The 27,876-nt window shown below is 39.5% G+C and overlaps 1 protein-coding gene across 2 annotated transcripts in view; it reads right to left on the bottom strand.

Annotated features, from left to right (window-relative positions):
- Positions 1-27,876, bottom strand: part of DPP6 (dipeptidyl peptidase like 6) — a 387,177-nt gene that overhangs the window by 159,915 nt on the left and 199,386 nt on the right. The window lies entirely within an intron of this gene.

The following is a 27,876-nucleotide window of genomic DNA, read 5'->3' as shown; positions in this document are numbered from 1 at the left end:
GAAAATGAACATTTAGAGAAGGCTCTTAGACAAGGAAACAAACATCAGAATGCAAACAATTATGCCCGCAGAACTACACCATGCCCCCGGCAACCCTGGTGGGTAAAGTTCATAAGCCAAAACCAATTCATCCCATTATAATTCAGTTGTGATTGCAACTGAATCCTTCCCAGGTCATATTATACAATAAATAAATTGCAGTGCAGCTATAGGATGCTTGGTAGTGACACACACACTCCCTAGCACTTCTTTGCACATGGGCAGCATCCATGGGCACCATGAGGGCACCAGCCCCCAACCAAACTCACTTATCAAGAGCCAGTTCCCTACCAAAACTTATTAAATCTGGGAATAATGACCTTTACAGTTACTGTCAAGAGACTTTTATCATAAAATGCCAGAGAAGAATACAGGAAGATAAATAATCCACAGAGGCATGTATGGAGATAAAATCAATAAGGATAACCCCACAGGGAATTTTTCTGCCTTCCCAGAAAAGCTCACATCCCCTCAGGCCACCCTGATGCATTTCTAGGCTGGAAAGTCTAAGGAATGAAGACAGGACTCACGTCTACATATAGATTAAATCATAGCCATTAAATTTAATCTCACCCTTAAAACTTCAGAATAAAAGCCCTATCGCTGCTCACTGATGAGCTCTGACTGTGGCTGTACCATATGTTCTGTCTATGATGTATTCAGCACCCCTGCTCCCACGACTGAGTTTTTTTTATGAAGTGCTGTGTTCACATTCACAAGATCTTAAATATTTATTTCAGTTTATTCCTTTCACATTTTTTTCCTGGATTCCCCTTAGTGTTGTGCATTAAATGTGATTTCCTCCCAAGAACTGTGTGAAACACCAGTGCTCTCCACTTCCCTGGAATGCTGAATTCACTCAAGAAATCTGCTCTCACAGCCAGAACAACTCTGGATGCTCCTCCTCCTTCTTGACCTCACCAATTTAGAGGTTTTGCCTCATTTCCTTTACTATGAAGGCTGCTGGGTGGAAATCAAACATGTTGGTAATTCTTTAATAGATTCTTCTAGGGTTTGTTTTGGTTTTTGTTTGTGTGTGTGGATTTTTTTGTTGTTGTTGTTAATTTTGCTTTGGTTTTTGTTTTTCAGGACACCAAAACCTTAATAAGAGATTAATTCTTCTGTAATACACAGAATTTGTTTCCCTTCCTGTAATTATATTTATACACAGTAACATGACCTGAACAGTGAGGTTGGGAAAACCTCACAGTTGACTTCAGAAAACTCTGGAATATATTCTGATTTTGAAAAAAGCATATTTTATTAATAAAATAAAAAAGCATTAAAAAAAGCATGTTATATTTAATATCAAGAATCTATTTCACACAAAAAAGATACTGTTGAAACTCTCTTCCTATATGTTTGGGGTCTATTCCTCAAAAAAGCTATAAATTTGCAATTGAAAGACACATTTGAGGCATCAAAAATCTGAAGCAGGATCTGTATTTCATTATTTATTTTAGTTCTGGAAAAGACATGATGTTTCTTTTCCTTCTAGAAAAGAGGGGAGAGATTAGCACCCTCTCCCCTCCTTGCATTCCCCACATTTGCACTTGGCTTTCTATTTGAAATGAAAATATTTAGAAGAATGTTACTTTATAGTTTATTATTATTTGCTTTTATTTCTTTATTTATTATTATTATTAGTGGAGAAAAATCTGAAAAGTAGGTCAGGAGCCTTGAGAAATATGATTTTGTCAACAAGTAAACAGAAAGGACAGAAAGATTTGCATTTTTATAGTGTCTTCACCCTAAGCATGAATAAAAATGTTAATTAATATTATGTTATAACACCTTTTTTAGGAAACTGTTTTGGCCCCCAATTTTCAGGTGAAGCAAATAGGCTCAAAAGAGAGTCTATGACTTTCCCAGGATCACACAGAAATTGAGAAATAAAGCCAGGAAAATATTCCAGGGCTCATTAGTGAGTGGCAAAAATATTCTTCCTTTCACAGCAGGGCACAGTGGGACCAAGAGGGATGACAGGAGAACTGGGGAGCAGCAGCTGAGAAACCACAGGGCTTCTACCCAGCCAAGCTCTGTCTAAGGACAGAGACAAGATGCAGGCAGCACTACAGGACTGATGGCAACAGATGCCTTAAAAATATCATCTAATAGCTCTGTTTCCCTCGAATTCTCAAAAGTTTTAAAATTGAAAAAAAAAAATAAAATTCATGCACTTGAATAATATCAAAAAACCTGGATGTAGTTCAAAAGCTTCAGAAAACCTTGCTTAAAGGGAGGTTTTCCCATTCATGAGTCCCAGGCTGACAGAAAATCTGCACGTGTTTTAGCTTTCACATTACCAATATTTCCACTGAAACCATTCTCATATCATAATCACACTAATCCTTCAGTCATGCAATCAATATTTGAACAATATCACAGCAATGAAGACTGGGAATTTCTACTGTATCAAGAAGAGGAAAACTCTTCATAAAAAAACTTTGGGGGTTAATACACTGCAAAGAAGCAGAAAGGAAGATTTTAATTTTATTCTCAAAGCTCCATCAGGAAATTTCCCCTGATAAAAAGCAAGAGATAAAGAACATTTCAAAGAAAGGTAAACAGCTTTATTCAGCACAGGCTTGGAGAGCCTTTTTCTTCCATCATTTGAAGACTCTTTTCAATGGAATCATTACAGTAAATCAGGTGCACACACATGGTACCCTACATCTGCTGGCATCACTGACTTAGATCTTGCCTGTCTGCATATCAGTTAATCCCAGGGGGATGTTGCTGTGTCCCTTCACCAGCTTTACTTCCAGGATATTACAGCCTCACCACTGGTCCAGGACAGCCCTTGTCCTTGGCTGCAAACTCCCAGCCTTTCAGCAGGAGCTCTCACAAGCTGACAAGAGCTGCCTATTCACATGGCTCAGGAGAGGCCCTGAGCTTGGGACTGAAGCCAGCAAGGTGTTTAATTAAGCTCTAGGCAGGTACAGATCCAAGCACACAAATAACATTTTTGAAGTGGCACCTCAAAGGGTTTGTTTCCAACACAAAGCACAAAGCTGTAATTTGGCAGTTCCTGGAAGTTCCCAGCTTGCAGATGTGAACACAGAGATACCCTTCATGAACCAGGGCTGTTAATCCTAAAGATACCACTTTGGTTTTAGTACTGAGATCTGAGCCTGTTACACAAATGGAAATAAACCAAGCATGCACAATTTTTGGCTCTGAGGAAATGATTCTACTGAAAACAGCATAAAAGGAAACACTAAGCTCAAGTCACTCATCAGTAGGAACCACTTGCTCTCTGCTTCTCATGAAGAATTAACACAACACCAGCATGACCTCTACAAGCAAGCTAAAGCCCTTCAGCCTTGCTTTTTCCCTTTTTTCCTTTGCTGTTTTTTTTTTTTTACCTCCTTCTTTCTCTTACATAGAACCTTAATTGGTTTTGGATTAGGAAACTAAACCAGATGTTACCACAGGTTTTATCATAAGCACACTTCATTTATGCTGCGTATTAAAAACTGTAAATGTTATCACTTTCATCTTCATTTATGACTGAAAAGTGGTGCTACCCACCTGTGAAGTTGACTTTGAAGCCATAAGCTCAGACAGTATTTTAAGACTTTAAAATACAGACCTGTGATGACATATTTTCCTGCCTGTGGAAGAATCACTGTGCTGACATGTAATGGATGAAGGCTGGATGTGCTCCAGTCCAAGAGGCTGTCAACAAAATTATTTCTGGCATGTTTATTTGAAACCTGCCAAAAGTCTGCCAGCACAGTGGCCTTACACAAATAATATGATAGCTTCTTAAAACATTTTTTTTTTCAATGTCTATATTACTAAATGAAAGGAGGACAATACAGACATCACTTGTCAAGTATTTTTATTATTTAATAAAAGCTGGACCAAAATTTCTGAAGGATCAATGGAGGCAGAGTCATGCTGGGACTCTTTGTCCTTTAAACATGGAGTTGCCACTTCGTGCAATTGAATCAAAGGTATATATATATACCTTTATATATAATATACATTCCAAACACGTGCTATGTGGGAGGGCCCTTGCTGAAGCAGCTGGCACTGGGCCATGGATACAGAGGGGAGACTGAGGTGTTGCACCAATGCAAATCAGAAATAAAATAAAAATAACAAAAAATCCCAAACAAAACCCGCCAACCAAAAAACAACAACAAAGAAACAAAACCCCAAGAAACAAAAGCAGGTGCAAGGAACCTTATTGGATTCAGAGGTGGCAGGATGGGATTTACAGCAGGGTTTCATATTCCATATGAGCCATTCTTGCAAGCTCTGTTTCTTGTGGGGTTTTTTTTAAGATGCTTCTAAAGTTTAACTAAATAGCCTGACACATTACACACTCACAAACACAGTAAATGAAAAATCTTCTAGCAAGCTTTTCAATCCATAGTTAACCAAGAGATGTGCACTATATCCTCATGTCTGGCTACCTTGTTCAGAAATAAAACTTTTGCCTGATCACATAACAATGACTGAAATGCCTCTGGAAACTCAGCTCACCAGTTTCAGAACACAGCTCAGAATAAAAACTCTGGTGAGAAACTAAGGTAGGTGAACACTGCTGTCCCTGGCAAAATCTCCTATAACATTCAACGGAAAAAATAATCTGTTACTTAGTTCTTTATAAAATGAAATTTCAGCAGATTATAACTGCTAAGAAGAACAACAAATGAGATAAAGAGTGGGTAGTGCATAGTTAGATTATTAATCTTGTGTTGCAAAAAAAAAGAAATATTAATTGCAGAGATGATGGCAGTACACTAGATGCTTTGCAGTGCCTACAGCAGGAGGTTTGCTGAGACCTCTGGTTATACTGCTGATCAATACTGCCTTACTGTCTCATCACTCTCCACTGCCTGTCTGGATTCTCTGCCACTCTCCTGTTCCTGCCTTAAACAGAAGATGGAGGCTCTTTGTGTGCAGGAATAATTTCAGCACCCTGCCTGGCACAGTGGAAACCTCAGTTGCTAAAGAACTTAGACAGAATCATAATATAGATAAACAAAAATAAAGCATGTAACTGCATCCTTCTCATCTCTGACTTCAAGCTGAGTTACTTTTATTTGGGCTTTTTCTAATTCATTTTCTTTCATTCTCCTCCCTCCTTTTGCCTCCCTCTGCTCTGCTGCTGGAGACCACCCTGAGCTGTGTTCCCGCTGAAGTCTGATGCTGAATAGCAATTGGTTTGCAAATGGCTGCAGGGAGCTTAAGCCTGAAGCCAAAGGAAACTCAGTTGTTCTGATGGTGATGCTTAAGTGAGAGGAGTAAAAACTTGGTTTGGTTTTACATATGATGCATGGCACATGTGTGGGCTTTCCTGAAAGAACCCAACAGAAAGATTCAGGAGGACAAAACCATCCCATCTGTCAGGATGATGAAAGACAACTATGTTATGATTTCATATTCTGTTGATAATAAACATTTTTACTAATAGTGAGCATTGACTTAATACCAGGTAACATCTTTGCTGCCTACTCCCCAGAACTGGGAGAAAGTTTTTTCCCCTGCACACAACTGAACACACTATCCTGCCTCTGCATTTCTGGAAGGTTCCTCTAATAGTGCCCTAAAGTCAATTCTTATCCCTGTAGATCCATCTCCTCTCACTATTTTCTGCTAAATGCACAGGTGCAAATGTTTGAGGTTGGGCATTCATGGAGTGTTTGAGAGTGAAGGAGGGAAAGGCTGTACCTGTAACACTCAGCCCTTTGTAAAAAAAACCTTGCATGTTTTATGCCTTGATAGAGCTTCCAGTCTTTCTATTCAGTCTTTCTAAGTCTTTCATCTTTCTATTACATAGACAATGGGAGAAAATGAATATCACCTGCACCTCACATCTGTTACCTTTAACAGATGTTGGGGCTTCCACAGTTTTAGAGTAGAAGGCACAAACTCCTCAGCTTGCACTGACTGACCCAGGACTGTTGGCTCCACTGGCACAAAGCCAGCCTGTGCTACTGAAAATTGTAAAAATATTTGTAAAAAGATATAAATACAGTAATATCTGGGATTCCTAGGTGTGCTGTATTGCATAAATGGATATTTAACAACTTCCAATCATTTTTATGAGCATTATGATGAAACAGTTCTGGATCCCCTCCAGACTTAGCAGCACTAAAAGATTAATTTAGCTTCTCTATATTTTGAATTGGCATCTCACATGAGTTTTGTACACAACTATAGTAAGCACACTGCAACACCCTCCCACCCCCTTCCAATGTATACATAAGCAGTACTGCCATTTGAAGCATTCCCAAATTATTCCTAGTGCTTAGGGACCAAGTAAATATGTGGAATTTCCAAAATAAGAAGTTGGGAATGTAGATTCTGGGATCCTGACAGGAGCTGATTCTCAAGGCAAAAAATAATTCAAACTGTAAAAATTAGCTGGACTGTTGTCACCCAAGGTCATGGCCATCTTCTGACTGATGCTCAGGAGAAAGGAGATGGCAGTGTTGCCCATGTGTACAATGCATGATATACATGGAGATACTTCTAACCAAGAATCATGACAGTCTTCATTTAATGTCATCTTATTAATCTTCACTTCCCACCATCAGTTTGGTTCATTCAGCTGCTGTGAGATGTTTTTATAGCACCTGGCACAGTGGGACTGGGAATTCTCACAGGGGCCCTTACTTGCTACTATAATTCAAGTCATAATTAAAGATCCATTCCCAATAGTGACAGAAACCATAAAATCAACAGCATTTCTTGGATTTTATTTGAGTGTTACAAGTACACACACATTCATCCACTAAAACAAAATCAAATCATCTCCTCAGGTGAAATATCTTCCCTGGCACCAGTAAAGCTTGGTTTGATGCTTAGAATTTTATTCCATAAATGAATTCCATAAGTGTGTTACCATCAGATCTGTGAAATGTTTTGGCATGCCCAAATGCCACAGATTATATCACTGATCTCAGGAACCTGGTACTCCATAGCACTTGCTCAGCTCCAGTTTTTCCACTGTGATGCTCTGGCAGCCTGGCTGCCTCCAAACCAAGCAGCAATGCACACATGAGCTTTCAAAAAGTTCATACCCGTGCAGAAGGCATCTGCAAAAGCTGATGGTGCTAAATGATGCCAGGATGACTCTATTTCTCAAAGAATTATTATCTCAAGAAATGGGAAAAGATATTTGAGAGCCTGGTGATATGTCCCCTAATTCTCACCAAATGCTATTCTGCTTACATTTGTAAAAAGGCCATTACAACTTTAAGTTAAGCTATATTTTAGGGAAAAAAACCCAACCAACCAACCAGCCAAGCAAATCAACAGGAAATATAATTCAATTTATGACTCTAAATACTAAGGGAGAATTTGAGATAAGGGGAGTAATAGGGTGCTTAATTTCCCCAGGGAGCAATACAGCATTGGAAATTCTGTTTAATATTACATTTTACTAACTCCCAGGTTTTGTCTTGCTTTCTGTAATCTAGTTTTTAACTAATTTGTTGCTAAATGGTACAAAAAGAAAAGCATAAGGTGACCAAAGTTTAATCCATAAAGAATTTGTTTGACAACAATGTGAAAGAAAGAAACAACATAGAGACAGATGAGTTTTGAGTTTGCTGCACTGCAGAGCCAGTGGTAAGAGGAATACAAAAAGTGTGTACAGCAGGGGGGGAAGAAAATGGGTTTATCAATTTCATTTTGCACTCTCCTGAGGCATCTATCAAACTCAGGATGCAGAAAGTGTAATGCATGCTTAGAAAGTAAAATTTACCTTGCCAGGTTACCATCAAACACTTCTGTGATACAGTAATTATTATATGAATTCATGTGTGAATTAAAGCACCTGGGGGCTAGGAGAGGGTCCTTTCTCCATTGAGCAACATAGGTAACTCTCATTACCAAGCAGCAAAGCTTCATGTATGCATGGGGAAATTCAAAACAAAACAAAAAAACCAAAAAAAATCCAACCCAGAGAGGAGAGGAGGACTCTCAGAACAACTTATCATGACAACCACAATCTATTATTACAATCTGAAATATATCAGCTCCTTTTGTTCAAAATGTATTTCATAGAAATTTCATTAAAAATTTCTAATTTTCTAATTTCTAATTTCATTTTCTAATGAAATTTCATTTTCTAATGAAATTTCTAATTTCATTAGAGCTTTTTTGGGGGAGAGAACATCTGATCAGAGCCCTAAATAATGGGATTTCAAAAGTTACAAAAATTGCCTGAACTTTTCTAATGCTGCTACTTACTGAAGAAATAAGTCCAAACTAACAAGCTAGTGATGATAAAATCTGTTTTGTGTACTCACTAAAATACTCTCTTAATGTAGTAAAGAACCAGTAAAATCACATATTTCTGTGCTCTGTGGGGCTGAAGCAATGTGTGTTTTACATAGAAGTTGAGTTCAACAGAAAAAGAAATTTAAAAAAATCCCTCAATAAGCCAGTATGATCTCATGAGAGAGAAAAGTGCCTCCTTGCTGCAAGCCAGAATGAGCCCTTACTGAGGTCAATGATAGTTTTAGTAGCATGCCCAAGTCCTTTAATCTTTTCCATATATCATTGTTAACCAGATCATGGAGCTTGATTTCTCAAGTATCCAAGTATTCTATTAAAATTAAATTATACTGTAGGAGATGTGTAAAATGCAAACTCCAGAGTTATTCTGGATGCTAGAATTAATAGATTATTCTATACATCTTTTACACAAGTTTTGTTTCAACCACCAATCATTTACCTTTTTGAAAAATATAAATTGTGTGATGTATGGTTGCTTCAAAGACAACACTATGGAGTTATCCATTATTGTAGCAACATTTATATTAAGATGTTCATTATCTTATAATTTCACCTTTAAGAGAATTTTAGTTTTGTGTTGTTTCTACAAGCAAAAGCCAAACCACTGAAGTCCTATTTGATGTGTGGGTCTCTAAGCCTGTGTTCCCATCTGTGGTATTTAGCCAAGTATCTAATGGAAAACTATAAAACGAATATTCATCTCTGATATGAATTGACCTATGGAAGAACAATGTGTGACCCTGTATTTTACACAATGCTTTTAAATGAAAAATATTAGCAATTCATGGAGCAGGACACACAGCTCAATTCCATCTCTCCAGCCTGGACAACCAAGATCTTTTTGTTTATTCTTTCTCCCCTTCTTCTTAATCTTCTGATTCTTCCATTTCTGGTTTCATAAGTAAATACAAACCAGTAAATAAAGCAACCCACAATCTCCTCTCTTGTCCCAAGCTTTACTGGAAGAGCAAGCTTCTCACCCACAACAGCCAAACCCTCTTCTACTGCAGCACAGAATGACTGTATCACAACTTCTCTGTTGAAGTATCAAAACAATCCCTGGCCCACTCTGAACCCCAGGCTTTGCTGTGGCAGTCCTGGACTGTCCTACCAGTAACGGGTCAAAACTCTAACTGGGAGCTTGCTAACAAACTCCACCAGTGACTGCCTATGCTTGGTACCCTACAACCCTCCCAGGTACTTCACCCAATAAATGCAACCCTAAACTCCACCTGATGCCAAATCTATACCCTAAATTACAGCCATCAGTACCTTAAACTACAGCTCCCAACTCATCCCTGGTTCTGCAATTCTTACCCTTAAGGAAGTTACATTTGCTTCAGCTCATTCAGTCACACAGAAATAAAGAGCAAAGGACACAGCAGAGAAAGGACTACTATCTTTTCCATTTTCATGATGTTAACTATTTCTCTCTGGCTAGTAGCAACCTTTGCTGACTTTTGTGACTCTTGCCTGAATGATGAGACAGGAAGCAGAGCCCACAGGCTGCCAGACTGTCCCCAGAACAGCTGGGAGACATCTCACTTCCCCTAAGGAATTTCACTTGGGCTTTTCTCGGATATCCTTGAACCAGAAACCTATTCCTGGATATCCTCATTTGATGTTCATGAAATTTTAAAAACCACAATAAAATGTTAATTCCCCCTGGACTTTGTCCAGCTCTAGCTTTGGACAGAAGAATTGTTTGCATGATTCCAGGTCTTCGAAGGGTACTCAGGCTTTTGGTGTGAGAATACAGCAGGCTGCCAGGCAAAGGGACTCCAAGGTCTCCAATGGTTTACAACTCTTACGCTTGGTCTGCTTTAATTGATTTCTATTTTTATTAGGCTTCTCACAGCACATTACAAAGAGCTTTGCAAAGTCGTTTATTTTCATTTTCAAAACTTCCTGGGCAGCAGCAAACACAATCGATAAAAACTAAGTCATTTTTCCTCAGGAATGCAAGATGCCAACTTTCCTTCCCATACTGAGCTTTTCTGACTGTGGCACAACACCATTGAACATGACTCAAAGAACACTTTTCTTGCTCATTTTATATTTGAAAGAAATATCCTTAATTCAATACAATCCTGACACTCAGTAAGTGAATTACAGAAAGGAACAGAGACACTCATGTTCCTGCTCAAAAAAAGAAAAAAAAAAAGGAAAAAGGGAAACCAACAGACAAATTGCATTCTTTTTCTCCCAGAAGGTCTATTTTATGAAGGTCACTGCCACCGTGCAGCAAAGCCACTGCATTATCATGATAATTTTTAATCTCCCTGCACAATTCATATTAGCATCTTAACAGCACAGACAAAAGCACCTCTTCTTCTGTATCATGCTGCTGGTTTATCTGTCTGCTTTTCATGTTCTTCAAGCTGTGAAGCCCCACTGTAACCAAAGTCTCCCTTTAATTTTCTGACTCTTGAACTTCTGACGTCAAAAGTGAGAGAATGTGAGTTAGAAAGGTCCTCTTTGTATTTTGAACTAATGTTACTCATAGGGATATCATAGTGATTTAACCATGCTGTAGAATTTTAAAAAGGTAATATTACCAAGAAGCACAATGACTTCTGTGGCAGTTCCACTGCATCTCATGAAAATATGTTCCAGAGATTGGAGTGAAAAAGTGCACAAGAAAGTAGATTCTTCTCTGAATTTCACCAATCCATTATTCTCTCAAGAAGCAGGGTTTGGCTTCTGAAATTAAGAGATCTTAACAGATGATGTAGCAGAGAGAGAGAGAGACCCATCTCACCATTCCCTACATTGCTCAGCAGAGCCTCAGTTCAACTCCTGACATAGAAACATCAAAAACCATCCTCTGTCTTTATTTTCCTGTCCATCTCACTCACTTTGCAAGACCTAAAGACATCCTACACTCATATGATGCTACAAAAACCTTCCAGTATAGACTTCCCTACAAAGCACACTGCCTGGGTAGTGCTAAAAACAGCAAACTACACCAGACCAATATCCACAGAGGTGTTCATATCCTTAATTCCTTGTGGCTTCACTAGGAGTCAGGCATAGAAACACCCCTGAGGAACTGAGCCTTGGTGTCTCTCTTCTTCCTCTCTAAACTGAGATAAAATAAAATTCTTCCATAACTAAGAAAAGAGTTCAGAAGTGATCAAAGTGGGAGAAGGCAACTGATGGCCACTGGGGCACTGGTATTTTTGAAGAGAAAGCTGAGCAATAGCACAGCCAGGATTTCATTTACACTATGATAATTCTGTCCAGAGCAGAATGGGAACTTCATCAGTTAATACACTCCACATACCCATCTCTCCAATAAGCTAGAGATACAGAGATCATTTTTATTTGATGCACACCATGAGGGAATGAAAACATTAATGTAGAGTATGTGAGTGCACTTTTAAAAATCAATTTAAGGGAATTTTCTCTGCTTCAAATTAGGCTTTGGCAACAGAGGGAGCCATCAAACTCGAATTAACAAAAGGAAAAAAAAATTACATTTAAAATTATGTTTTGATTATATCGCTCATTGGTGCACACGCATAAAAATCACAACATGCATTTTATTTTTACCTTCTTTGATTACGAAAAGGCTATTATCAGTGAGAGATAATGCTGACTCATCATTAGAAGGAAAACTCTCCCTCATACCAGCCTGCAAAGCTCAACGTTTTCTATAATGCAATATCAAGTCTTTTTGATTAGAAATCTCAATGGTCAGCTCTCCCTGCTTCCACCAGATTGCAACCCCTCTACCTCAGTCACACACACTTTATACTCAGAAAAGGCAGGGATTGACCTCTGAACTGTGGAATTCCCATCCAATCCCAAGACCTTGCACTGGCCTACCTGCAGCTGAACACAGGAAGAAATTCAGGAGTAAAAATGATGAAATTAGTGGACTCACGGTTCCCTTATAGAAGACCTGAACAAAAGTTTCCAGGTTTGCAGTAATTTTAAATGACAGAAAAGCAAATCTCAGCTGAGATCCTGATTTTTCAAGGGGGCTAAGACATTTCCCATAACTTCAAGACATTGTGACAGGCTCTGAATTCCTCATTATCCAACTTGCAAACCATGGACTCCCCTTACCACAACTATGCACAGGATAACTTCTTTACCTGTAGAGAAGACGACACCCGAGCAGTACAGTGACATTCATGCTCAAAACTACAATAAGAACATCTCTTCAAAGTGACACAGCTCTTCATAATGTGTCCCCAAACTATCACCAGTCATGGTCCTTGTGCTTCTCTCAAGTGACATATGCTGTCACTGAGAGCAGGAACTGACAGGCAGAGCAGAGGACAGCCAGATTTTATGACATGTTCTGTGTCAATGAATCGAAGAAGGAATATGACACAATGGATCTGTGCTCACATGTTGTGCTGCTGTGTTGATTGCCAAGAGATAGTAGCAGCATCATGAAGGGATAGACAAATTGTATGAACTGCTCAAGATAAATCAGCTGCATTCTTTTCCTTCCAGTTCATTGACATAAATACCTGTGCCGTTTCCTGTTGTGTGTTCAACAGCCTTTCAACTGGTCCATCACTGAAACCTCCCTCTATAGACAGCAGGTAATTGTCAAAGTAAAGAATTTATTACTTAATGATGACAGAGAACCTTCAACTATTGCCAAATGCTACCCTGGGGAAGACAGAACTCCTCTTCTCTTGGCATTTGTCACTCTTCCAAGTGTCTCCCACATTGCTGATCAAACCTCCCTGTCCCTTCATGGTATCATGGGATTTTCTGCCTCTCACTCAAAAAACTTTTAGTAAATAATGTCAAGGGTGTGTTATTATCTCTCACTGCAGTCCTTTATATCTGACCAGGCCACTACAGACCACTTATCCCCTCCTCTTACAGCTGGTTTGAGCTATTAATGAAGGGAATGTCAAGTGCTAATCTCTTGGTTGCCATGATAAAGTGTAAGGTCAAAGCCCATCACTTCACCTAAAAATTGAAAACAAAGAATGAAAGAAAGGAAGGAAGGCATGGTACTGAAGTATTTGTAGTAATTTCTGTCACATTCATTTGGACAAGGGGAATGAGGGAGACAGGATAAAAAAGAAAAAAAAAATCAGACTTGCACAGATTCATGCACTGCATTATATTACTACAGCAGAGAAGTATATATGTATACACTATATATGTATACACCTTTTTTCTTTGAATTTTTTGATGTGGGAAAGCAGAGATTCACCCCTTGCACACACATCTACTTAGCTCTGGATGAGAAGTCAGTTCTTTTTTAATTTTCATCTCCTTTGAAATGTGAAAGAAACTGTCCTTTGGTAAGCTGGACCTTGGCTCCTCAGATAAAACACCTCACAAGTCAATAGTTGCACCCCCTTCCCCTTTGGGTAAGGCCAAGCAACTGCAGCAGAGGTTCATTGTTTCAGGTAATCCCCTCCCCATATGTTGAGGGACTGTGTACTGAATAATTAATGTAAATAAGTCTGATCACAAGTTCAAAAGAAGCAGAGGAACTGCAGGAACAAAGGACACTCCTTTCCATTTTTTTTCTCTCTTTCTCTTTTGGGAAAAAGAGCCCCTGAAATCTGAAAGCCCACCCTCTCACCATGCATGTTCCTGAGAACATGGTGGCTGCTGGTGTGATGTATCTGCCCTCTGTCCCCAGTCACTCTCCAGAGCCCCCTGAGCTGTGCTCTATTTGACACATGAATCTTGGTGCTACAAAAGCTGCCCAAGAAGCTGGAAGAAATGCTTGGGCTTCAGGCTCCTGCATCCACATGCTCCGGAGACCCCAGTGAGCTAATTTAAAGCCAAGACTTGTGACAAGGACTGCAAAGCAGACATGCTCTCATTTACTTTTTAGGAGGAGGAATGAGGAGGAGAACTTGCATGTTTTATGACCTCTCCTTGTCAGCAAGAAATATGATAAGGCTGTGCCTTAGTGCCCAATGACTTTTTGTGGTCTTGAAATAGAAAAGAAAAAGCATGGGGGTTTTTTGTTGATAGCGTTTTGCCTTCATAAAGTATCACTATCTTAGCCTTGTAGCACAAAATGAAAAAGTCATATTATGTTCAGAAAACCTCATAGCACACTGATGGCGTGTTAAAAACCTCCATTTTGGGTTTTTTTTTTCATTTTCTTGGCACTAATTTAACAAAAAAAAAATATAATCAGAATCTAGTTCATTCTCTTACACAACCCTTTCTGAGAAACTCTTAACATTCACATCAATGGTATCTGATTCCCACTTTTCCCTTTATTTCCATTTTGTTTAGTGGCTTCATCACTATTTATTTGTGATCTCAGTATTTTCTCCCCTCCTGAGAAAGAGAAAATCTCCTCTGGGTAATAGGACAAAGAGCTGGAATCTGTCTGCTTCTGTAAAAAAAATAATATATATATTACCAAAAAAATTCCCTTGCAGGGAATAAGCACAGTTCTATTTTTTCCCCTGGGGTCTGTTAACATTACTCCAGCAATGCTGAGAGTCCAGAGGCAAGCACTAGAGGAGGTACCCTTGGTGTGCTGCACCATGCAATCAGCTTCTAGAACAACAAAAAAATGTCTGGCATATGTAGAAAAGACAGCTAGAGGCTTATATTAAATTTCTTTGTGAAATTACAGGAGGTATTTAACCTCGTCCTATAACTTTCCATGGGAAATGAGAACATTTGCCATCCAGGCAGGAAGCCATTATCCCCCATGGGAATGAAAGATGTCTTGAGATAATCCTGATCCTTTGACAACAAGACTTCTCAACCTAGACATCCTCAAAAGATGAATCTATGAAAAGTCTGTGCTTGGCTTCATGCAAGGGCCCAGGGCCTTCTATATTCTACATCATCCCCACTTTGCTCAGCTGAACTATCTCACTTGTATTAAGCTTTATATTAAGGATTCAAATTTCTAAGCCATCAAAGCATCTGTTGCAGAAAAACCTATGTAGAAAAGCCCAAATGAAAGGAATGGCTGGAAAAAGTTTAATTTTTATAGAGTTTTCTAAGCTTTTATTAGTTCGATTTTCTGATTTTTAACTAATCTCTCTCCCCCTCAGCAGATCACTCTATTGTAGAAGTGACTACACACAGTGGGAGCCCACAATACAGACCCAGTTTTTGATCCATTAATTGCCAGTGAGTTAACCTCACTGACTGGTGATGCTTGACCCCTAATCTGCAGTCTCCTACCTTCTTGTTGGTTTATAGCTTTTTCTGCCACTCTTTTTCCCATAATTTTCATAGTGTGAGGAGATGGGACAGCCTCACTCTAGACACACAACTTTGTAGAGAAAACAGTTTTACTGTCATATGCAGAAGTTATTTGGGTAACTACACCAAGAGCAGGGCTAGGTTGTGAAAGGCCATTTAGATGCCTGATTGCCCTCAGTCTCCCCATAGCTGAGGCTCTCAAATACCTCTAAAAATGGGTGCCCAATTTTTCTAAGCACCTCTCCATTTAAGCAGACAGACTTTAAAAGCCAAATTTATATGGGCTTCCTCCTTACATACAGAAAAAATAATCTTCCATGAGCTTTTTGAAGTAGGGAGTAGCCTCTGAAGGTCAGCCTGACATAAAAGGTTTGCTGGCCTCCTCTTATTTCTGCTGAGGGCAAGAGGCCAGAGCTCACCAGCAGCCCCACTCTGCTCCCCCATGCCAGCCATGGCTCTAATGAAGCTGTGGCCAGATACCAAACCAGCTGGTCCTGCATCCCTGCCCACAGGCAGCACATCTGTGGTGCAAGCAGCAAGGGGGGAGGTAAGGGAATGGTTTCAAGTCAGAGGAGCAGGTGGCTGCAGCTGCTCAGCTGCCACAGCAGCCAGAAACCACTGCCTCTTCATCACCTTGTCAGGAAAGGAGCATCTGAACTCTGCTGGAAGAATACCATCAGGTGTGCTATTTGCTAGCTGCTGTTTTATCTGCTGCAATCACCATATATTTTTATTAGCTTCTTTTACACTGCATGAATGGACACCATGTAATTCCAGTTTACCACTTCCATTACTGGTTATTAAAACATTTATTGCAGAGGGAAAAAGATTCCCCTTTCCCTCTGCTGCAGCTTGGGTGATTGTAGCATTCCCAGCAAACTGCTTGAGTATCTCTCAGAGACTGATTCAGCAAAGATCACTGCCATGGGTGGACACAGGATCAGAGAGAGGTGGAAATGCTTGACCTGCCTGATAATAGGGCTGTGCTTGGAATCAGTCTCTGGAAAAATGCTTCCCATCTCCATAAGAATGACATTTAGCTAAGTCCAGATGGCATACATCACTCTGTGCACCACTTAAGCTTAGAAGGATGGTGTGTGTTCTATGTGGATGATGTGTGCACTTCTTCTGAACTGCATCGTCCACATCCATGTAGGCAATTAAGAAAAGCAATAGAAAATGGGTAACTTCTAAAAAGGTAAATCATGCTTTTTGTTTGTTCATCTATGTTTATTAAGTAACTGCACAGTGTGCCTTGGAGTACTGTTGATTTCTTCATCGAAATATAAATTTAACACTGTATATTATGAGCATCTCTGAAAATCTGTAGCTATATTTTATACTTTACTGAATCCTAAGAAATGCTACTGCTGGTAAATGCATGGTACTGCATGTGGTTTTTCTGCCTCCTTTCCAATAGGATGCTCTCCTCCACCTGCAGAGAACACAGTGCTGGGAATGGCAATGGTTACCTTTTGCCCCACATGCCCCATAGGACTGCTGAGATGCCAATGAACCCAGGAAAGCATTTAACAGGATGCCTTTCTCCATTAGGAAACCATTTAAACTTATGTTTAATTCTCACAGACTTCCATGGAATACAGATGTGAGTGCTTACACACTTCTTAGACCTTTTGGTATATAATTTACTAAAGCAAACATTTGTTCTGCAGGGGAAGGCTCAAGACAAGATGTAGATGTCCACAACAAGAGTATCCTTCTCCTGGTATACAACGTCCTGCATCACCTCCCTGCAACACCCAGCCCTCTGTGCAGGGTGTGGGGAGAAGAGCCCAACACACAGGTGTCTGTCTCTAAGTGGCTCTGGCCCTTAATCAGGGAAGGAAATTAAATATCACTTGCTAATGACTCAAGAACATAAATTATATTTGACACAAGATATTAAACATCTCATAAAACTTCATCAACATGGCAGATGATATCCTCTGTTTTCCTGCTTTTTAATCTTTTTTAATGAATCAGATAAAAATGATGCCGCTATGTAACTGTTACCAAAGTAGATTAGCAGGAGTATGAAAATAAGAAAACCAGCCTGCTACCACACACCACAGGAGACAAAACACAAAGAAATGTTTACAAGGTTGGGTTAGAAAACAAACTGTAATCAAGTTTTGGTGACTGATACTGTGGATTAAATCACACATTGCACAAGGCAAGGAGATGAAACAGTGATATGATGCCTTGTCTTGCTTTAGCCTGAATCTCAAGGGTGCTTATAAATAGTTAAGCAGCTATATCAGAATTAATCAGTTTTTAGAGAAAAATTAAACCTCAACATTGCTATCTATGATATAATGACTTACACATCAGCCCATAATTAATCTTGATATTAACGGCATACCCTTGTGGTATATGATTTATTATGGGTTATTCATCTAATTTCTTCTATGGGTATTACTTCCAGCACATACAATATAATAACTTTCTGTGCAGCAGAAGATGCTACTTCATTATAAGACATTACCATTTTGGGAAAAAATACTTTTCTATCAATTGATAATACTCTATTTTCACTTCTCTGATGGACTTGAAAATGAATAAAAATTAAACCTGAATAACAGATCTCATACTTCCATCTTCATCCTCACTGACTTCTCATCATGTTTCATGTGGCATTTTTCCTAATGCAAAACCACTTTATACACCTGTAGGTTCACATACCTACAGCCTTCCGAAATGTATCCTTAAACGTACTCCTTATTAAATGTATTAATGTATTCAGTTGGTTCCCCTTTTTAGACTGGGAGTTCTTTGGGACATTTAAGCATTTCAACAGGCAGTTCCTTCAGTGTAATAGTAAGTAACTAGTAAGACTCTTCTGAACAACACTGTAACATGCCATAGTATACAACCATTGATTTTATTTGGGCTTGGAGCTCTAAATTGTCTTTTTCCATACACAAACTCCAGCTTCTTCAAGACTGGTGGTTACTTATCTATCAAAGCATCTATCAGATACACATTCCCTGGAGGGGACCAGACAGGTCCTTAAGATGTCTTAGACGAATGTTTCCAGATAGAGCTAAAAGGGAAAGCTCAGCCCACACCAAATAATTTGAAAAACATTTGGAACCCCAACTACTTCAAGAGAAAATTTAATGTACTAATACCACTTTTTACTCCTCTCTCAGATATTATTGCTCCTCAAACTAATCATTCATTTATAGGCTCCTCTAAATTCAGCCAGCCTCCCAGTGAGATAATGGAATGACTGGATAAACTGGCAATTACCAGAATAAATGCTGCAGCTTTTGAAGAAGATGGTGATGTTTGGGTTGGCATTTCATTGGAAAGGTGAGACTGGCAACAGCCTTACTTATATTTCCACAACAATGAAAAATAATTTACCAGTAGTGACTATCATTCTGCTAACAAGATTTTCAAACTCTCAGCAGTCTTGACAGTCGATACTAAAAATTGTCATCAAAACAATGACCTCCCTGTGTTAGAAATTGTCCTAACATTACATGAAAAGAGCTTAATTAAAAGAAGCCATGTTGACCCTAAAGCCTCTATTAAGCAAACCACTGTTGACAACCTGAAAGGTTTCAACACCATTAGTGCACCACTGAGACAGCCAGCAGCTGAAAACCATCATGATCTCTAAAACTGATAAGGTGCTTCTCCCAACCCTGCCCCTAAGGAAGTGCTTTTGGAGTCTCCTTCTACCTCTACCTATTGAAACAATGTCAGAGAGTTGATTTCTTAATAGGAATAAAATTCATGCATCTCCTGCTACTGAATCCTGTCTCAAGATAATGTGTTGCAGCACACCTAAAACAGCAGAACCCTGGCCAATTTTTTTCCCAACCTACATTCACCGTATGTTTACTAGTTAAAATAAGATGGTTGCATAGATTGTGGGGACATCTCATTTGAAATAGGCAACGAGCTCCCACGTGACACAGAAGTTAGGAGGAGGCAGGAGAGCACCAAAATCGGAGCAGGGCAGTCAACCTGCCACAGCAGGTGATGAGCATTACTCCCCAGCATAATACCATGTGTTCACACACACAAACCAGGCTCTGTGGCCCAAAGTTCCTCTTTCAGGTGGAAACCCACTAGCTTTCCAAATTGCTGTGAAGTCAACAGCCAGATCCATGCTAAGGTAACAGCTGCTTGCATATGATGCCCTTAGGAAGCAGCTTGCCATGCTGTCACTGTGAATAACAGAAACCTGCTTTACTTTGGGCTTCCATAATCATTCTCAGCTATGCTTCAGAGTTTAAAGATACAACCTTGTCTGTAAAACTAAACTAGGCTTCACAAAAGAAAATAATCAGCCCTTAAAGTTTTCAATAAACAGATCTTAGCTAAGAACAAAGCTGTGCCACTACTATGGTGAATTTTAGGATTAGAGAAGATCAATATCCTGTCTCATATTCCTGTAAAATGTTATCTGCCATTTTCAGTGAGTGCTATTATGGTGTGAACATTAAATAAAAAGAAGTAAAAAAATATTCACCTTCCATAGCATCATGTTCCTCTTTCCAGTAGGTGGCCAAGTGATGCTGTGACTGTGTGGAAGGGCTCAGGAGGCAGAAGCCCAGAATCTGATCAGCCTCCCCAAGGAGAGGGGCAGCACCCTGGCACCTCCCTTTAATGAGCTCAGGCCCAGCCCTGCACTAACAAAGCCAGATTGTTACCTGGTGGGTATTTCTACAAGCACAGCTCTGCACCTTATATCCCAGGTTAGTGCTTTCTGTCTTTCACTACACCAGCTGGCTGAGAATACCCCAGAAATTTAGAGAACCAGAATAAAAATGGGTAAAAGTCAATGGCAGATTCAAGAAATACTCAAGGTTTCAAGTCTCTTAATACCAGTGTAAGGGTTGGGATTTTTTTCCCCCCTTCCCCTCTTTATTTTTTTTTTAATTGAGGAACTGCTCAATGTTTCTGGAAAAGAACCATCTGACATAGCACTGCAATGACAATTTTAATTAACAGTCAAACAAAAATTAGTCAAAGAATTTTTTGACTTGCTATCTTTGCCTTTCTTTCTTTTTTTTGCTTTTAGGGATATCTTGAGTGGACTGGGTTTTGGAGGAAGCAGAGAGCATTAAAATTTGCAGATGTTCCTTTGGCTGATAGTATCTTACAATCTTCATGGTATAAAGTGCAGAAATGGCCCAATTGGATTTCATTCTCTCTTCTAAAGTAAATTCTAGTAAGCTTCTACATTAACAGTTGTTAATTTCATCCCACCGTGTCTACAAGGTGATTCCTATTGATTTAATAAAGAACTGAGGTTTTCAGTACTAGCTAAAACACTGTCTTTTGGATAGACACGTTCAGAGAGATGTAGGTATTTAACCTGAGGAGTTTTGCAGTTTTCCAGAAGGATAAGTTAGGCTTTCAGGGCAAGCTTTTACATCATCAAATGTGCTGCACATTGTGCTACCCTGGATCCTTGCCTTGTCCCCATAGATGTGTCAATACTAATTAATCACACAAGGGTTGTCCCAGGCAGAAGGACTCAGTTACCCACACTATACCAAACCACAAGGAAAACAAGTAAACTCCAGAGGAAAATTTTGAGTTTGGCTCAGATGATCAGGAGGCCACCTTGATCTGCAGTGTAAAAGAGCTGCACATTGCAGAGGTGCCCAAGCATGCCCTGCCACCACTGAATGGCCCATTGCAATGTTCAGCTCATTGGGAAGGATGGGAGGTTTCTGCAAACTCAAGAACAAACCCTTAAAAGTAGCAGAAAGAGTGGAAGAAGCTCTTTTATCTTTATTTCATATTGAACATGAGCAGTTCTCTCCTAAGTTTCTGGGATGCATGCTTTTCCAGAATCAATGTAGACTTCATGTCATGAAGAATCTGATAAACTCCCAAAGAAATGACAAGAAAAATTTTGGGTAAAGAAGGAAGCCAAGATTTTGTTTCTTGTCAAGTATCTAATAGCCAGAACTTAAAAAAAAAATGTTGAAGATCTGCCAACATTTCCAATGATTCTCAAAGTCATACCACTTTCACTTGCTCTAGAATTGCTGATATCAGCAAGCACACCCTTCTAAATAATTTATTGGCATTTCTACATAAATTAGATACTTAAAGGTGAAGGTGCCATGAACCTTGTGGAGGCTGAGTGCTCACTACATGGACTGTAATCCATCAACCCAACAGACAGATTTCCAAATTCTCTTGAACCCCAGCAGGCTCACTGCTTGGAATTAGTTCAAGGACTCCAGAGCTTGCAACATGTTCCTGAAATGTCACTTGTAGTAGAAGCACATTCTACACAAAAATAAACTACCATAAGATAAGGTACAAACCTCGGATAAACCCATCATTTACATTACATGTTAGTTACTGCTATCAAAAACAGGCAATGCAAAAAATATGCTTACTTTACCTAGGGGAAATATATTATAAAAGAACACTTCACAGTGCAGGGCCATGAGCTAAAGCACATCTTTATGTAAAATTTAAAATCTTCAGTAACAGACTTTAGTCCCACATATTAGTTTTTAAAGTCACTATGGGCTTTTTCTTCCCCAAAAAACTATATAAACTACATAATAGCAGATGTCTGGTTTGCAGGATTTGGCCACTGGAAAATGTTATGTTGCTATTTTGCCCTCTAACTACTATAGTTATAAAGACTCCCTGAAAGCTAAGAAGAAAACAATCTGAACAAGATGATGAATGAGCTTTCAAGAAGCAAGTTGAGGATGAGAAACCTGCAAACAAGAAACAAGGAGCAGACCAAACTCCTAAATATCAAAAAATGGTTTTGAGATGAAAATCTCTCATCCTGACTAGACCATGGCTGCAGCTGGGGTTGTGTGGCTATAGTTAGCATGGATCCATTTCTGGGATAAATCCCTGAAACACAATGGTATGGGGGGGTGAGAAAAGCCAGTAATGAATGAAATGCTAAAGGGGAAGGAAAAATTATAAAAGTAGCATTTTCAGCATTAGGAATGGTAAAGTTGCTACTTGAGACAGAAAAGAACAAGACTAAAACCAGAAATAAGCAGCAAAATCAGTGCCACTATCTCAAGGGATTCATTTACAAAGATTAAAAAGAATAAAATCATCAGGAGCTGAAAATAGTTACAAAATCAACACTGATAGCCTAGAAGTTTCAGAAAACCTAAGTTTCAGTGGGTGAAGGTGGAAGGAAAATGCTGACAGCAGAGATAAAACCACATCCCACAAAGAGATGGGAAAGGAGTGCTCAGCCTCCATCTATGAGCAAGTGCAAGAATTCCTGTTTGAATACAAATCATTGTTTGCATTTATTAAATAGGATGATGTTCTCATCATTGGGAATTCATAGGAATGGAAACAATGGAAGATGCCAAAATTGTGAAATTTTAAGCTATTAGACAAATAACTCTTCACAAGTGGTTTTTTTTATATAGCACAGATCTGGGGGAGAAGAACAAAATGAATAAACTAAATGGATGATCAGTAAAACAAGGGAATTTTCAAGTGTAAACAGAATTTATGGATTCTGAGGGTTTTTCCTATTTAGTCTTGAAAAGTCTGTTTTGACAAAAGATTAAAAATCTTCCATTGTCTGTTCTTATTCAGTTGCAACCAAAAACAGGGAGAAGATTAAGCATTTGTGTACTTGTAAAGTGTGAGTTTTTCCTTTCTTACCAGCCCTTATGTTCTTTTGGGTATTTGTTTCTGACTCTGATAAAGCAGCTCTCTTAGCACTATCCAGATTAGGGCTTTGAGGCCAAATAGAAAATAAGGTATCATCTTCCTTGAGAGAAAAGATGCAGGAAATTATTTAATCAGAATTCAGTCACTATAATGATTTATACCATGCCTGACTTCCTACCTTGCTATTTGCCATTCCTAACGTTGCTACCTGTTTAAGATGAGACACCCAGAGGAAATGAGGTTCTGCTCTCACATTTACACAACACCATTACTTAACCTTAATGACTAACACGCCCTGTTTAATAAAGCCCTGGCATCAGCTTTATTACATCCTGCACTGTTAATGATTTGGTAGTCACCTAATGCATTAATCTTGATCCACGGCTCATTTGAAATATTTATATAGTAGAAAATGCTTAAGTGAAGGTCAGTTGAATACAAAGCTTAAAGGAATAAATTGTAAATCCTTTTTTTTCCTCTGGTGGTGCTCTCAGCAGGAGAGCAGTGTCCCCTCATCCTGGGCTACCCCAGATCCTATGAGGAGAGGCTGAGGGAGCTGGGGCTGTTCAGCCTGGAGAAGAGGAGGCTCAGAGGAGACCTCATCACTCTCTACAACTCCCTGAAAGGAGGTTGAAGCCAGGTGGGGGTTGGTCTCTTTTCCCAGGCAACTCTCAGCAAGACAAGAGGGCACGGTCTTAAGTTGTGCCGGGGGAGGTTTAGATTGGACATTAGAAAGAATTTCTTTACCAAGACGGTGATCAGACATTGGAATGGGCTGCCCAGGGAAGTAGTGGATTCTCCATCCCTGGAGATATTTAAAAAGAGACTGGATGTGGCACTCAGTGCCATGGGCTGGTAACTGCAGCGGTAGTGGATCAAGGGTTGGACTTGATGATCTCTGAGGTCCCTTCCAACCCAGCCAATTCTATGATTCTATGATTCTATGATAAGGCTGTGCTCTGACATCTCACCTGCTCTCCTGTGCTACAGAGAGCGAAGAGCTCCTACACAGACATGCTCCTCTTTCCCAGCTACAAAACAAGACCTACAAGTTCACATCTACCCCACATACATAAAAAGTATCCAATGCCCTAACCTCAAGCAACTGATATTCCACAAATAGAGAGGAACAGCATCATTTGAGGATGCCCAGGAACCAACCTCAAAAGGCCTTTGAATCATGTGATGGAGAAAGCCCCTGGTACTAGAATACCAAGAAATATAAAGGGACAGATTGTTGATCTAGACAAGTTCACAACTGCTGATTCAGAAGCACATCAAAAGACATATGCAAACAGCTGAAAGGTACAGAATGCTGCCTCTGATATCAGGAGGCACCAGTGACCCTGGCAAGAGGGTACGAGTTGGGTTTTGAAGAGGGTCCATCAAATGTGGGAAGCAAAATGAGCTATATAGCCCCAGAAGGGAGAACTTAATTTTCACTGTTTTTTTTTTTTTTTATATTCATAAAGAAACATTCACAAATGCTTTCAGTTGGCTTCATTGTAATTCCTCTGCCATTAAACATATGTGCTGGCCCAGGGAAATTCAAACCATGGGACAGTATGCTGACAGTATGGAGTCTAAATTATAGGCAGAGAGGTGAAAGCACTGGAAAAGCTAGACAGACCTTTCTTTAAGTGGAAAATGAGTACACTGAATCTCAGCCATAACTGCAAGCCTATTCTCAGCTATTCTCAGCTTCTGCAAGCCTATTCCCAAGCCATACAAGGCAGGGTAGACACTATAATGTCACAGGCTGCTTTTTGCCACTTTTCCCATCCATGCCTCAAAGCAGAGAGGAAATGTCAGCTCTGCTTCCAGCAGCTCTCACTTTCTGTGCTACTTCTGCATGTGGCATGTGGTTTTCTGCTGCAATTCACCACGGGTGCTTGGCTGCAGGATGAGGGTGAAAGGCAGCTGTAAAACCTGGGGTTGGTGAGAAAGAATCTACACAATCTCTTCTTTACACTTTTTCTTCTTTGCAGCTGTTTGTTTTTTTTTTTGTTCCCTGAGCACTGCCCAGTGACATGAATCATGGAGCAGAAGGAAGAATTTAATCAATAAAGTGTTTAACTGCTAAAAATTGTTCCCCAACCACAAACTCACAGCCAGGAGACCACCCTGTCTGTCACCGAAGATGCATTATCAGGGAAAAAGTAAGAGGTTTGAGTGTCATTAGCAACACAATAATAAAATAACCCGTATAAATTTAAAATACGACCCAGTGAGAGCATATAAACATAAAACAGATAATTCCACATAATGTGGTTTAAAATGGCAAGCTGCATTTGTATTTTAAGGAATGCAGACATTTATTATGTACAGCCAGTTTACTCTATTACTTCATGAATTCAAGGAAAGATGTAGTTTCCATCAAATTGAGTTGCATTAAGTGGCCAATCCACATTGAGAAGAACAGAGTTTACTGCGCTGAAGTGAAGATTCTACCTGGAAACATGTGAGACCATGAATTTCTAAATATTAGACACTGTGTCACCCAGAAATTATGAAAATGTATCTGTGGCAGTCCTGATCTTTTATATGCAATGCTTTCTTGAATACTTCCTCACTTTGCCATGAAGATCTATGTAAAGAGCCCAGCAACATAATCTGCCTCAGCACTTCAGTTATAATTAAATGCAGTTACATGTTGGCACAAGTAATGACTGCCATCTGCTCAAATCCATGGCTAGTTTGTCCTTCACCACAAATCACAGATCTCCACATATCCAGCAAAATACCCATCACCAGCTGATTCTCCAAAGCACCATTTGAATAACCTGAATATGCAACATGTTTGTTACAGATGAGTGCTAAAGTACTTGGCCTCTAAAAATGCTGGCCTGGTTTTGGATGTTTTAATATGAGTAACACTGCATGTTTAAAAGAAAATATACTAAATGATCCAGGCTGCAGACAGGTCTTAGGAATTAGAAAAAGCCAAGAGTTATGTTGTCCCTTCAAGCTGTAAGCATTTGGATGCAACACCATACCCTGGTCATAGTTTCCTTGCTGTGTCTCATTTCTTTCACAAAGGTTATTTCACACCGTGGGTATGCCCAATGCAACTATTTCACTAATTATTTTTCATTCCATTTGTATTTCACATCTTTTTACTACTCACCACTCAAATCTCATTACAGTTAAAGATTATTAACTCTCTTGAAAGTTTTCCATTAGCATTTCTACACCCTCAGATGAAGACTGATGACTCTCTGAAGTCTACACTGCCACTGTTCACATGGTGTTCACAGGCAGGTCTGGAGCAGGCAGCCCAAATCTCAGCACTTCAGCACTGCTTCAAGCTTGCTTTCCTGTTTGGATGGATTAGGCATGGCTGGGTCAGGGTGTATCACAGCCCAGCCAACTAATAAATATCTGGACACCAGCTCTTCTGAGCTGTGCAGCCATTACTATTATATACAGGTATCAATGGTGACAGGACAAATATCATCTGTAGATGTTGGTGTGAATAACAAAACTGTGACCCTGCTTTTCACCCATCAGTATGGGCATAGGCTGTGGTCTTCACCAGCCTAAATCCCTCAAGCTTTACTCACTTGAGGAATTGTTCTTTCTAGTAGTTTTTTTTTTCAAGACAGAATTAAATTATTGTTCTCTTTTTACAAATGTAAAATCAATGCCTAGGGAGATGCATGTTTAAATTTACTTCTAATTTGAGATTCCTAACGCAACATCCGTTATGTCCATCTCATCTTCTGCATCCAATCTTGAAGACAAAAACTATTTCACTGCACAACCTCAGCCTTACCTCTGTAGTCCTAAAGCTGGAGACTCAGTAGTATAGAGGGACCAGTGGAAAAAAAAAAAAACTGGGGGGATGACCATGAAATTGAACACTGCAAGAGAAACTTTTTATTTGCATGAAGTGTGAGTCTGCTGATCAACCTGCAGGCAACTTCTAAGTGAACACTGCTAATGAATGGCAGGGTCATTCATGCTCCTGAATCCTCCTTTTTTTTTTTTTTTTTTTAATAGACCTTTGGTGAACAGAGTAAGATTTCTTGGTAGCTCTTTCATGCATGGCAAAGTACAAGTGCTATGGTCATAGGTTGTAACATGGGGAATTTTGATTAGAAATTAAAAAGAAAATATTAATAGGAGTGGTAAAGCATTAGTGCAAAGGCTAGAGAGGCTGTGCCATCCTCACCCTTGAAGAGTTTCAAAGAAGGACTCAATGAGGCCCTGAGCAGCCTGATGTAAGTGGAATCTAGCCCTAGTTTGGGTCAGGATACTGCAGCAGAACCTCCAACCTGAGCTTTCCCGTGACTGCCCTTCTGGGATGTCTCCACACAGCTTATGCTGCATAGGGGGGTGTTGAGACTTCTCCCCAAGGCACCATGGACATGTTCATTGTTCCAAATGAGAAGGAAATAACTGTGGTGCCTTCCTGATCTGCTTTATTTTGAGGATACCATTGGCAGAGTCATACTCATGTATGCTGGGTTATTTATGCATGGTTCCTTCTAGGTCTCCCCATGACTTAGTAAGCATCACACAAATGCATATTTCCAGTGAGACACCACAGTTTGGCTGGGACAACTAGATCATCATTACTGGGAACAGTAGTGAGTTCTTTTCAGACATAAGTAAATGCAAGCGAATGAAATACCTAGTTCCAAATTATAATACCATCCATCTAAATTTTCTGATAGTCCTGAAAGACAGATGGCCTAGCAAATGCCTGTGATCATCATATGGGTCCAGTTTAACTCCCAAGACATGTTA

Source organism: Calypte anna, chromosome 2 (genome assembly GCF_003957555.1).
Source record: "Calypte anna isolate BGI_N300 chromosome 2, bCalAnn1_v1.p, whole genome shotgun sequence".
Classification (NCBI taxonomy): Eukaryota; Metazoa; Chordata; class Aves; order Apodiformes; family Trochilidae; genus Calypte; species Calypte anna.
The sequence above is the reverse complement of the archived record's forward strand: the minus strand, read 5'-3'. Positions and strand labels throughout refer to the sequence as shown.